Raw genomic sequence first — 12,448 nt, forward strand, 5'->3', positions numbered from 1 at the left:
GAGAAGGCTGGTGTCACTGGATCTCCAGGTACATGGGAGGTGAATAGTATGTAAGAAGTCTGGAAAAGTAATGAAAACAAGCAGGTTATAAAGGGCTTTGAATGACAAATAGAGGATTTCATATTTGATCCTGAAGATGATAGTAAGTCACTGGAGTTATGGGGGTTGGGGAAGGGAGGTGGAGTGACATGGTCAGACGTGCAGTGTGAGAGGATAACTTTAACTGCTGAGTGAAGGATGGACTGGAATAGGGAGAGAATTGTGGCACTTAGATGAGCCAGCAGGTTATTGCAATTGTCCAGGCATCAGGTGATAAAGGCCTTCACTAGGATGAGGACAGTGTCAGAGGAGAGAAGAGAGCATAATTGAAAGTTGTTACAAAATTAAAATTAATAAGTCTACAGGTAGTTAGATGGTACAGTGAATAGATCATCAACACTTTGAATGAAAAAGTGATTATAACCTTAGATGTTGGTGGTAATGGTCAGAATTGGGGGTGGGTGTCTAAGGGAGGAGGCTGAAATTTTGGAATCATTATATATGAGAAACTGTGGTCATTTTTTTAGCCCCGGCCAATAAAGTCACCTTCTTCTCACCCATCAGCTGTGTCTCTGAGTCACCCACATCAACCACCCATAGCAAGAAACCACCCACAGAAAGAAATCCCCCAAAGCACAAGGGACCCAAGGAGATTTCCCTGATTCTGCTATCTAAAAATCATATGCAATAATTATCAATTGACTTTGTCTAGGTATCTTTTGGAGGGGGCGGGGTTACTGCTCGATCTATCCCTTTCCCTCCCAATTTGAAGTTCTCAGCTTTCAACAGTTAGAAAAAAACAAATATAAGTAATAATCTGCTTTCAGTAATTGTTCAATAAATGCATGTTGATGGATGGACTGATTGGTTTACCAGTAATTGACTACCATAACTTTATTCACCTTCCATGTTTGATGACGACAGGACTAAAACCTATTTACTAAAGCAATTGTCATAGTTCTCGCAAAGCTGATTCCATTCAGAAGCCTGGTGTTTCAAAGGAAGACATTTTCATTACCTAGCTCAGTTGGAGCTCTTCATCTGTCAAATGAGGATGCTGGACTAGATGATCCGCTGAGGATTGCTATAAAATCCCATTCTTTTATAATTCTGACATCCTATGTTTACGACACTCAATTATGCTAATATTCTATTATTTAGACATTCTATCATTCTTTGAAAATAATTCCTGGCTATATCTACATATATACAAAGTAGAAGAGAGGGTTGATTAGGCAGTGAATTAGATGCACAGCTTGCCTATTTTGACAACTTGTCCTTGGGAACAGGTATTTTTACAAGAATTATTTGGAAACTTATCTCCATTTAAAATCCTACTTTGACTGTAGAGACAGTCAATAATACCCTAAATGCGTTATATCTGTGTAGCATTGTATACTTTTTCAAAGCACTGTTCTACTTATTTCATTTAATCCTCATATATATCCTGGGAAGAAGGGTAAAGAACCCCATTTTAGAGATGAGGACATTCCCATGAAGGTTAGGTGACATGTCTAACATCATACAACCAATTGTTTGATAGACCTAGAACTTTTCCTGGACATGTCTAGATATGTCATCCACACTGAACTGGAGTCATCATCTTCAGTCTCAGTCTACCTAAGAATAGGACTTTGGGGGCAGCTAGGTGGCACAGTGGATGAAGCACTGGCCCTAGATTCAGGAGGACCTGAGTTCAAATCTGGCCTCAGATACTTGACACTTACTAGCTGTGTGACCCTGGACAAGTCACTTAACCTTCATTGTTCCACTCAAAAAAAAAGAATAGGACTTTGCCCCCAAAACCTTGGCCTTTGGTGGACCAACTTTGGCTTCATCTGGCTTAGTTCTGTGCTTCCACTTCTGTTTCTTGCACATCTCAAGTCATTGTATGTTGTCACCTCTTTTCCCTTCCCTGTTCCCAGAGCTTAGAGTATAAGCTCTGGGGAGTAGGCACATTCTTGCTTTTATTTTTTCTCCAAAGTTTAGCAAACTACCTTGCACAAAGTAAATGCTTAATCAATGCTCTCTCTCTCTCTCCCTCTCTCTCCCTCTCTCTCTCTCTCTCCCTCCCCCTCCCTCCCTTCCTCCCTCCTTCCCTCCCTCTCTCCCTCTTTTCTCTCTCTCCTTGAAAGTAGGTCTCTTGATACAATGATAGTATTAAAACAAACAGCTTTGAAAGACTTTAGGAAAGAAGGAAACAATAATTTATTAAGTGTCTACAATGTGCCAAGTGCTTTACAATTATGATCTCATTTGGTCCTCTTGACAACCCTGAGAAATACTGCTAGTATTATGCCCATTTTGCAGATGAGGGAACTGAAGTAGACTGAAATTAAGTGATTTGCCCAGAGTCAAACATCTAAATTAGTGTCTAAGGCAAGATTTGAATTCAGGTCTCACTGCCTCCAGGACCAGTGCTCTATTTAGTGCTTAACTATGATTCTAGAGGTCTGATGATGAAACATATTACTTGCCTCCTGATGGAGAGGTAATGGATTCCAGGTATGGAATGAGCCATATTTTTTGGACATGAACAATGCAAGAATTTGCCTTGCTTGACTGTGCATATTTGTTTCAAGGAATTTTGTTTTGTTTCTCAATGGAGAGGATGGGGATTAGGAATCTAGATCTGTAACAGATAATCCCCACACCTGGAACAGATACAATTGTAGTAGCAAGACAAAGGCCCTAAATTTCCTGAAGGCTAGCACATACCATCATCACCATTGATGGTGTCTACTGTCCTTTTTAATTCTGGGATGCTAGGATTCTGTTTCCTCTTCTAAATAACTCCCCAAATCATATAACCAAATCATATACCCAGAAACAGTGGATAGCATGGGTCACCAAACTAAATGGTTTGACCCAAATGGTCCACTCTGGGTGAGGAATGTGGTAAAACAGAGACTTTGAGGGATCCCAAATTCCATCACCATTACTATCATTCCTGCCACTGACTCCCAGCATCCAGCATGGTACAGTCCCCAGACCACAAACATTCTGGTAAGGCAGTGTTAGCATGGCAGTGGGGGAAGATGGACCCTGAGTGCTGACATCAAGGAGACAGAGCTTTATTGCCATGGCAGCTTTTCATAACTTGGATTCCTACTATTGTCTCTGTGCTTCACAGAAAGTATTTATACTAGGGGAAGGAAATTTGCCTTCCCCCAATGTCAGTGCCCTAGAAAAGGAACAGTGCTTCCCTATATCAGTGACCTGAGCCAAAACTCCAGTAGCCCTGTCCTAGGTGTGGCTCTGCATCTTTCTACACTACCAATATAGGCCTGATCTTCTACATTAGAAACTCAAATGAAAGAGATTCTTAGAATTAAAATTCCACTTCCAAACACAATCACTTTTAATTGTCTCATTTAATTTGAACTTAAGTCTTCAAGTGAGTGTGTGGGTAATCTTCATTATGCTATTTGCTACTTTTATGATTCTTATTTCCCTATTCACCTTTACCTCAAATAATGAAGAAATGAGGTATAGGGGGAGAGGGAATTTGAGTAAATCTTCCTTTGATCTTTTTAAAATGAAATCCTATTTACAAGATCCACTTCACTTCTTTTCATGTGTAGTTTGCTAATTAGCTCAAATCTGAGATCAGGTTCCCTGGGAGGGGGGAGAAATTAATTAGCTTATTCCATCTTGAAAAGACACAATTCTTGAACTAATTATGGTATTTGAATGATTAATCTCCTTTCAATACACATGTTCAGATTTTTTTACAGTTGGAATGAGTAACAAGAAAAATGACACTAGGCATTGTGAAATGAAGCAGGTCCTTAAATTTCCCCTTAAAGAAAGGAGGGAAGCAGTATGGGCATAGGTCTTAGTGGACAGAGTGCAGGACATGGTGCCAGAAAAACCTAGTTCAAATTCTTTCTTTGACACCATGTTAGCCCAAGAAGGTTAACTTTTCAAGAGGGCACCATACCTAACTCAGCTACACATGGGGAAAAATATCAATACCAGGCATACTATAGGTGCTTAATAAATGTTTCTTGACTGACTGACATTCACACATTATTTACCCAGGTCATTGACCCAAGAGCTACAGAATTGTGAATTAGGGGAATTTTGTTTTCAGTGCTTCCATCCTCTCCCTCTGTTACATCCTGCTCACTCAATACCCCCAAATCTCAGGCACCCAAGAACCCCATGCTCTCATCTTTCCCCAATCACAATCTAATCTCTGGAAATTATATGATTTTTAAAATTTGTACTAAAGCGCTGATGAGGAATAAGGCCTAATGTATTAACCTGCACAGGGTCACTTGTATTTTTTTTTAGTGAGGCAATTGGGGTTAAGCAACTTGCCCAGGGTCACACAGCTAATAAGTGTTAAGTGTCTGAGGCCAGATTTGAACTCAGGTACTCCTGACTCAAGGGCCGGTGCTCTATCCACTGTGCCATCTAGCTGCCCCTCACTTGTATTTTAATAGAGAACAGAAAATTTAAGCCAGATAAATAAATCTAATTGTACAACCTGGGGAATCAGGTAGCTAGTGGAGGTGCTAAATTTTGAGATTATTTCTGAGCCAATGCGAGGAAACTCCCTCTATTAACTTGGCAGATCGAGCAGGTAACTGTTCAGCCCTTCCCCTCACTTTGAAGGGACTCAAAAGCTATTGAGGAGGTTTCACACTGAAATAAACCATTGCCATGGGGAGCAGTAGAATAAAGGCCTTGTCTTTGAAGGTCACCATCAGGGCCAACCTAAAAATTGTCTTCCATGGTGGCCTTAGCTCCTCCTTCTATGCATTTGGTGCTCTTCCTTCCTTGCCTCCCTCTCCTCAAAGGCCTTCCTGTGTCCCCTAACAGCCTTTGGAGGTCAGCATCTTCTCTGCAACTTGCTGCTTTAGAGAACTGCCTGGGGGAAACAAGGCTAATTTCTCTTTTAAAGGATAGAACTTCAATTGCTTCAACGTGCCTATCATGAACACCCTGAAGTCTTTTCTCCTTAGCCAGGGTCACACAGACAGTATGTTTAAGATGCAGGACTTGAACTCAAGTCTTTCTGATTCCAAGACCAGCATTCTGTCTACTGGCTCATGCTAACTCTCATGACCTAATGTGTTAATAGCCAGAGAACTGACCTGTAACAAAGGGATTATACTTATTCGATGCAGCTCCAGTAGTGGAACTTGGTGGTAGTTACTAGGGAAAATAACAGGATGGTTCATCAGATCATGGCTCAATATACCACAGTGTCAGTATAAAGAAAGTACTTTGTAAGCTGGGAAGCACTGTGTCAACAGAAATGCTCCTGATTCACTGGCATCAGCATCAATATCATCACTCTCATAAGATGCCCTTACCAATTAGGCTGCCTCGTGAGATAGCTTGATCTCTATCCCTGGAAGAGTCAAACAGAGGCTAGATGGCTAATTGTTGAAGAGGTAGCAGTGGCTATTTCTGAGGAGCATGGACTAGGTGACCTCTACTGTCCTCCTTAACTTTGAGATTCTATGACTCCATTTTTTCTTCTAAATAACCCCCAAATCATCTAACCTCCAATTAGTTTATAGTTTCACATGTTTGACTTTGTTAGTGCATCCTACTTAACATCTTTGCATTTTAATGAGGGCCTTCAGTGCCTCAACTAAGAGATGATTAATAGTAGAATTATTTTTTTTATTTTTTATTTACCGTTTATTTATTTGTTCATCTGTTTGTTCATTCATTCATTTGTTTGGTTGTTTGTTTAATTATTTACTTATCTATCTATTTATTTGTTTATTTATTGGCAGGCTGATGAGGGTTAAGTGACTTGCCCAGGGTCACATAGTCAGTATATGTCAAGTATCTGAGGCCAGATTTGAACTCAGGTCTTCCTGAATCCAGGGCATGTGCTTTATCCACTATGCCACCTAGCTGCCCCCTTTTTTAATTTTATTTTTTTATTTTTTTAATAGTAGAATTTCAGGCTGTTTGGTAGTCTAGGTGGATGAGAGGGAAATTTTGGGTATGGAAAAAAGGTGTTTTCTCAAGTCATATCAGAGGATCACAGAATTTCAGTTTTAAAAGGGACCTCAGATGCCACTTAGTCCAACTAACTCCATTCCCCCAAACTTCAATCTACATGATAGATGTTAGGAAGTTAATCCTCATATCAAGGCTAAATTTATATCTAATATAATCAAAGAGAACAAGGCTCATTTATCTTTTAAAGGATAGAATTTCAAGTACTTCAACATGCCTATCATGAATACCCTGGAGTCTTCTCTCCTTCAAGCTAAACATCTCCAGGTCCTTCTGCTGATATAATCCTCTCATATGACAAGGACTCAATCACATAAGTGGTATCCTGCTTGAAATGTACCAGGATCTGTCAGTCTTTACAGAAAAAAGAGGTTGATTTATCCTAGAGGAAAATTAGAGATTTCATTTCATTTTCCTTCCATTTTATCTTGATGGCAACCTAAGATTACAGACCTCAAACTATGTCCTCCAGGGCACATGGTGAATTCACAGGAGCAACAAGGGATATTTTCCATTTTTGAGGGAAACAAATAACCATCTTACATAGAGAAACCTTCTAGCTTAAGTGAGTTCTAGGTAGCTCAAGATAACTCAAGGAGCTAGCAGTCTCCATGGTGTTCCTATCCCCAACTTGCTACACTACAGACATTAGAGAACTTCCCCTTGGGTGAGACCTGAGATGCTCTCTCTCTAGGTTGAGCTGAATTACTTTACCCCCAGTGGGAGAGCTCTTTCACTCTTTATTGTCTTGAATATATTCCTTCATATATATTTTCTCTGACTTTTGTTTTGCTATCAGTTTAGATAAATGGATTTCTTTGCTAGAAAAAAAAGTTTCAAGGTTAAATCAGGCTACAGTCCTTTCAATGATGTTCTCAAATGTATGAAATGTTTTTGTTTATTTAAATTTTCTCCTATACCAGTAGCTTCTTAAACTTTCTCATTTTCAATGGCCTATCTTTCCAAAACTGGCTTTTCAGTGGTTGCTATAATAAAAAGCAAATACCGTGTAAAAATTAATGTCAAGCAGGAAATGAAGGTGGCAATGTTCAATCTGATTCCAAGGTTTGGAAAGCTGTGCAACATGCAATAGGTGCACACATCCCCTTAGAAAGTAATTGTGGTTATTTAAGAATGAAATAAAAAGATTATTTTTTCCTTCAATCTATATGTGTTATTTTTTCAAATAACTAATAATCTATAGGGCACAGATACTTATTAGGTTGTTTGGACTCAAACACTAACTAAATGAAATGTTAGGTATTTCTTTTGGCCTGGGGCACCATGAAAAACAAAAACTATTGAGATGCTAAGAACACCATAAAATGAGAAAGCTTGGGGACCTCTGACCTAAGGTCTACCTAGTATCAACCTTTGTTTTTATCACCTCACACCTATCAGATTGGCTAATATGACAAAAAATGAAAATGATAAATGTGGGAGGGTATCTGGGAAAACTGGGACACTAATACAATGTTGGTGTAGTTGTGAATTGATCCAACCATTCTGAAGAGCAATTTAGAACTATGCCCAATGGCTTATAAAACTGTATATACCCTTTTATCTAGCAATAGCATTGCTAGTTCTACATTCCAAAGACAACAAAAAAAGAGAAAGGGGCCTACTTATACAAAAATATTTCTAGCAGCTCTTTTTATGGTGTCTAAGAATTGGAAATCAAAGGAATGTCCATCAACTGGGGAATGGCTAAACAAGCTGTGGTATATGATTATGATGGAATATCACTGGGCTATAAGAAATAGCGGGCAGGATGATTTCAGAAAAAACCTGGAAAAATTTAACATGAACTAATAGAGAGTGAAGTGAACAGAATCAGGAGAACACTATACATAGAAACAGCAATATTGTACAATGAAGAACTGTGAAGAACTTAGCTATTCTCAGCAATATAATAATCCAAGACCCCAAAGGACTCATGATGAAACATGTTATCTGCCTCCAGAGTGAGAAATGATATTGTTTGAATACAGACTGAAGCATGCTATTTTTCACTTCATTTCCTTCATGATACATCTTTCCTTCTTTCTGTTGTAAGGGCCTAAAATTCTAGCTATGATGTCTAAAATCTAATGAGTGGCCACCAAATTAGAAGCTTTATCAAGAGTTTAGACTTTTAAGTATTTATTAAAGTGCATCAGAAGTTGGTGAGGAGAGAGAGAGAGGTAAAAGGCAAACTTCCTCTATCTAATAGACCCCAGCATCCGACCCCCCAAGCCGAGGTCAGGAACCCAAAAGACCCCTCCTCAGGGGCTTCTCCCAGAATCCCCCTTGTGAAACTGGAAACAGGGCTGTCCATACTAATTGGCCGGTAGCTCTGACTGACAAATCCAACAGGTGGTTCTATAGATGGAACTTCCCAACTCTAAAGTCACATGGTTTCCAAGTCACATGCTTTCTCCTCATGGCGGAGCTTCCCTGCAATATCTCTCCCAGCAAGGGGTGTCATTCCAATTCTCACACTGTATTCCTCTTCACTTTTTTTTTTTCAGGGCAATGGGGGTTAAGTGACTTGCCCAGGGTCACACAGCTAGTAAGTGTCAAGTGTCTGAGGCTGGATTTGAACTCAGGTACTCCTGACTCCAGGGCCGGTGCTTTATCCACTGCGCCACCTAGCCGCCCCCCCCCTTCACTTTTAACAAGTAATAAGTTTTCCCCTTATTAGCCAATTCTAAATCACTATTTCTGTGATTTTCTATTGAAACAAATCTCAGCCACTTGTTCACTCCCTGCCAGATGAGGAAACAGAGGCCCAGTGCCACCCAGTGTGTTAGTGGAAGAGTCTCATCTACAATCCAAGTCTTCCAACTCCTTGTCCAGAATTTGTTTGTACTAAGAATCCCTAGTTTCCTTCAAAGCTTAACTCAAATGCTGCCTTCTTCAGGAGGCTTTTCCTGATTGCTCCAGCTGCTAGTGTCTCCTCCCCAAAATTCCTTTGTATTAATTATGTATATATGTATTTATATTTATTCTGTTTATATTTAACAAATATATGTCTTTGTCATACATATCTCCACCAATAGAATATAAGCTCCTTGAGGGCAGGGAGTGTTTTAATTTTATCTTTGTACCTCCAGTGCCTAGCATGGTGCCTGACACATGGTAGACACTTGACTTTTTAAATTAATTAATTTTTCCTTTTTATTATGCTCACAAATCATGCTGGATGTACTGGCTCTATCAGGTCCATAGAGAGTCCTTTCCATAGTTAATTAACCAATTGACAAGCATTTATTAATTGCCTATAATGTCCTATTAACAGTGCTAGGTACTAAAGATACAAAGACAAAAATGAAACATCTGTCCTCAAGAAACTTACATTCTATAGGGAGAGGGGCAGCTAGGTGGCGCAGTGGATAAACTACCAGCCCTGTATTCAGGAGGACCTGAGTTCAAATCCAGCCTCAGACACTTGACACTTACTAGCTGTGTGACCCTGGGCAAGTCACTTACCCCTCATTGCCCTGCCAAAAAACCAAAAACAAACAAACAAAAAACATGACTAATGTACAATGCATTTGTAGGAAGTGGGTTGGGTAAGAGGGTGATGATGATGGTGTCATATAATTGTAAGACCTCATGATTTTATTCAGTTCACACAATAGTCCAGATAATTATATGTGTATAGTGTTTTGGGGCAGGAAGGCAATCCTAGTCTCTATAAATGACACAACTATTGTGTTTCAGGGTTGCAACAACAAAATTCAATCATTTTGCCTTTTTTCCTACCTACTAATATACCTTGAAGAAGATGTAAGATATCCACACAAGTGCTGTTCCATTTTCCAGAGGAAAATATAATTGCAACTGTAGAGCTTGAAGGGAAATTAGAGGTCATTTAGTCCAACCCCACCCCAGCCCCTTTCACAAATAAGGAAGACCCGAAGTAAAGTGACATGCCCCAAATCACATAGCTAGTCAGTGGTAAAGCCAGCATTTGAACCCAAGTTCTCTGCTTCCTAAGGCAAAATTCTTTCCACTGTGCAAAACTATTTTCTCTTGCTAGCTACCTCTCCTTAGGGCACTATGTGGAGTTATCTATCTGAAGCTTTTGGCAAAGTTGCACATGTTTTTGTGGATGCCTCCAAGTGAAAACACACACCATTAATGTTATTTATGGACATATTCTATCTCTTTTTTGGGGTATTAAAAGGCACTCTTCAGTGTTGCTTCTCTTGTAATGTGACTCTGTTATGGTGCAGTTGTAAAAAGTAACATTGCCAACACATCAGTAATCCCTTTAGCTAAATTTTCATCAGACACTAATAATCTTTTTTATATATCACCAGATTGCAGACTGGTTTATACCTCAAAGAGCAGGCTCCCATAGTCTGGGTAAAGCAAGAATACCCCAGTTTGCCTGGGCTGTCATGTGAATTTTGTTGCTGGAAAGGGGAAACCAGAAAAGTCTAACAGCAGAGGTCTGATTGAATCCTTGACCAAACTACAATTAGTGGAGATCACTTTAAAAGCGGAAAGTGGTAACTTCTTTCTTTTGTTGTGGATTCTTGGAGTAGGGTGGAGCCACAGAGCTTCATCACATGAAATAATGCTGATAAATGGACATGGAGACACAATTCAATGACAAGCTCCCCTCTCTACTCCCTCCCCTTGGAAACGTCCCTGAGAGTTGATCCTAGGGACGTGTCCATGCCAGGTTCCCCTCAGCCTTGTTTAGTTATCGAAATTCCATTAGGTTTCAGCATCTCTAAGTGACAGCTGTTTGGGGGCACAGGTGCCAACTTTTTCCAAAGCAGGAATAGCAAGCAATCTGTGCTTCTGTTCTACAAAGGCCCAGGGGGCCTTGGTGATATGTTGTGGATGGAAGAGGCTGAGTGCTAATGCTTAAGGGCAGCCCCAGATGGGTTTTGGATTTCTTTAAAAAAAACAATCACAAGCAGATCTGGGCTCAATTTAAGAAAGAAGTTTCTAACAATTAGAATGGACTGAAAATGTAATGAGCTGCCTCATAAAATCCAAAATTGGATTTTAGTGAAACATTTGGCAACATCTCTCATGTCCTCTTTAAGGACAATATGGAGAGATAAGAGATAGATTGTCCAGTTAGGTAGATCCAGAACTGGGCCAACTGTCAGACCCCCAAAGCAGGGGTGTCAACCAGGGGAGTAGAGAGAGGGAAAACTACTAGAGTTGCCTGGGCTCTGACCTGAATACAGCAGAGTCAAGTGCAGCTTGTTTTTGTTTTTTTATATTTGTTTTTAAATATAAGAGAGATCTGGGTATTTTTGTAGGCAGGAGGGAAGAAGTCAGCACCTAAGAACAGATTGAAGATAAGAGAAACAGAGACAGAGAAACAGAGACACAGACAGATACACAGAGAGGCAGAGAGATGGAGACTGACATATAGACAAAGAGAGACAGGGACTGAAAGAGACAAAGACAGAGAAGAAATGACCAAAGTTATAAGTTCCAGAAGGGATGAGAGAGGATGGGATCAAGAGGTTGGCCTTGGCAAAGAAAAGGACCACAACCTTCTCGAAAACTGAATCAGAGTAACAGGGAAAATGTGAGATGTTGTGGGTAGTTTTTGAAGTATGGAGAAGAGACCAAAGAAGATGGCCTCAATTTTCTCTACTAATAGTAAGAATTTATATAGCACTTTAAGGTTTGCAAACCTTATAATCTGATATCTACCCTTTGAGGTAGTTACTATTACTTTACATAAAAGGAAACTAAGAATGATTGAATGTTTTACCCAACATCCTCTAGCTAATGAGTGTCCAAGGCAAGATCTGACTCCAGGTCAGCAAACTCAAAAAAAGTGGAAAGAATAAGGGATCTCGAAAGAAGAGGAGCTTGTTAATGATAGCTTAATAATGATAGAGTGGGGATTTAGGAGGGCACAATAAAATGGGAGAGAAGTCAATCAACAAGCACTAATTAAGAAGCTACTATGTGTCGGGCACAACGATAAATGCCAAGGATACAAAGAAAGGCAAAAAACGGTCCCTGCTCTCAAAGACCTCACAGTCTAAGGGTGAAGAGAACATGAAAACAGTGCTGTACAAAATGTATACAAGATAAATTGGAGATAACCAATAGAGGTGAGGCCTTAAGGAGGATTGAGAAAAGCATTTTTCTCTTCTTGGAAGGGGAAGGTGGGGTGTTTGCTAAGATGTTAAGGAAGCCAGAGAGGGCAGGCGCTATAGATGAGGATGGAGAGAATTTTGAACATGAGGGACAGCCAAGGAAGAGGAGAATAGATACTGATTTGGGGAAATGGAGACATTAAAGTGGAGACTAGTAGTAGGACAAAGAAATTTTCTCTTTAACAGATGACTCTGAATCACAGAGATTAGGGGAAGCTAAAGTGGGAGTTCTCTGGTCATGAGGTAGAAAAAGTACCAGTTGATTATGGCTTTTATCCTCCAGTGTCAAT

This window comes from Dromiciops gliroides, chromosome 2 (genome assembly GCF_019393635.1).
Source record: "Dromiciops gliroides isolate mDroGli1 chromosome 2, mDroGli1.pri, whole genome shotgun sequence".
NCBI classification, from domain to species: Eukaryota; Metazoa; Chordata; class Mammalia; order Microbiotheria; family Microbiotheriidae; genus Dromiciops; species Dromiciops gliroides.